The sequence below is a fragment of the Colias philodice genome, chromosome 18, assembly GCF_061535455.1.
Source record: "Colias philodice isolate Cphi_HAF_F1 chromosome 18, ilColPhil1 Martin Lab GWU primary, whole genome shotgun sequence".
In the NCBI taxonomy this organism is placed as follows: domain Eukaryota; kingdom Metazoa; phylum Arthropoda; class Insecta; order Lepidoptera; family Pieridae; genus Colias; species Colias philodice.
In genome coordinates, this window is record NC_143103.1 from 8,840,933 (window position 1) to 8,843,349 (window position 2,417).

Sequence of the window (2,417 nt, forward strand, 5' to 3'; positions counted from 1 at the left end):
CTTGTACGGTCTCCTCCAGAACATTACATCCATGTATTTCTGACTCTCGAGATTTTGCAGAAATTTCAACTGGTACCGTTCCATGGGGACAACGTTAAACAAACTGTAGTTATCATATCGCTTGCTTTTAGATATTCTAATGAGGAACACGAAAAACCAGGCCAAATTGTAAATGTTCATTTTTGTCGTGTTTCGGGCATAGTTCTGACAGAAGTGACAATATCGTTAGTGGTTTTATGAAATGCGGATTCGTGAAAAGAGGAATTACAACGATCATCCGTTCTCCAATAAATAGTTATATGTTAATACTAGCTGTGCCGCAGGGTTTCATCCGCATTGCTCCGCTCCTATTGGTCTTAGCGAGATAATAATATATAGCCTTCCTCGATAAATGGGCTATCTAACACCGAATTAATTTTTCAAATCGGACCAGTAGTCCCTGAGATTAGCGCGTTCAAACAAACAAAGAAACAAACTCTTCAGCTTTTTATAGATTATTCTTTCTTGTACCCAAAATCCACTTACTTTGATTATAATATTTGGAAAAACTTAAGATCATATATTTTTTTAAACTTATTACATTTGGTTATTAAATTTCGTAGCAGTATAGGTACGTAGCAATCACAGGACACTGATATCAACTATGCTTCGTTGGAATCTCGATGATATTGTTTGTATATTAATTTTTGGAAAAATGAATTTTTTGATTAATTTCTTTAAATTAAGTCTTACATTCTTCACCTCAAAACCACAAGTTCTTCACATTACTAAAACACCTTTAAACAATAAACAACCTAAACTACATTTAATACACCATGTTTACGGATGTAATTTGCATACATGAATCAAAAATTACCTTAATCTTGCCTCAGTTGTCCAAAATTTATCCGTCCCTTATTAAATCTGTACACTATTCTGACGGAGGTCTTAATTTATGTAGTGGATATAAATTCTCCTTATAACCTTCATAAAATATACTACAATATATTAAATCGCAGACAATATTTAAGGCTTTCTTAGAATTATTAACTAGATTTTGTTCTGTGAACGTATTTAATATTTTACGTATTTTTTCGTTATTAGATGTGATTTCGATTTTATGAATAACATGGACTTGTCGGTGTAAAGGTTTGTAAAAAATAATCCTGCTTTAGGACTTACGACTAGAACATGTTCATATTTTGGGATACAATTTATTTGGAGAGAATTTAAATAATTATGTATTTAAAAATAATATGGTTACTTTTAGGTGGCTTCTTACGAGTATGTATATTATCATCTTCGATAATATTATGTAATATCATGGTAATATCAAATTATTTATTAAACTTTATATTATAAAATAAGAGAATGCTATATTATTAACAATTACATTAAAATTACAAATTTCAACATAACTGATGTACCTAAGTACACCTTTTCCCCCATCTAAACAATTCACAGCGCAAAAACAAAAACGCAGGCAAACTCGCGTATTTCACCTAGTATAGCATATTTGAAATATCCAATTTAACGGATAATTCCAAAATAAGTTTAATAAAATATTATACACGCAGCATTAGCGGCAGCCATTACTCTCCGTCCCTTTTCTATTTCATAGAATATAATGAAAATTGTGTAATAACTCGAAATAGTTGGACCCTCATTATATTTATTTCTTAGAAGAATGGATGACATATTTTATTACAACAACGCTTACCTATTGTGTGGATTTTATAATATTATAATCGGGGTAGAGGAATTTGCTGGTTAATAGTTTGCGAATTATTCATAATTTTCGTTGTATTTTTTATAATCTTATATATAAAATTCTCGTGTCACAATGTTAGTCTGCATACTCCTCCGAAACGGGTGGACCGATTCTCATGAAATTTTCTGTGCATATCGGGTAAGTCTGAGAATCAGCCAACATCTATTTTTCATATGTACCACGGGCGAAGCCGGGGTGGACCGCTAGTATTATATAATACTAGGTTTCCGCCCGCGGCTTCGCCCGCGCAGTCAAAGAAAAACCCGCATAGTTCCCGTGGGATTTCCGGGATTGCGTCATTTTCCCGGGATAAAAAGTAGCCTATGTCCTTTCTCGAGTATCAAAATATCTCCATACCAAATTTCATGAAAATTGGTTCAGTAATTTAGGCGTGATTGAGTAACAGACAGACAGACAGAGTTACTTTCGCATTTATAATATTAGTATGGATATAGGTAAAAGGAGTATTCGGAAGCAAATTATATTTTAGTATAATGATGTCCTTTAGACTAAGAAGGTGACTAGGTAAGTAGGTGATCAGAACTATATACATACTACATCAAACCAAGACTTTTCTGGAAGTCTATGTTTATATTATTTTCTTATATTTTATATTATTGTTGCCTTTAGGAGGCAATCGCTCCAAAATATTATTACTAGAAACTTG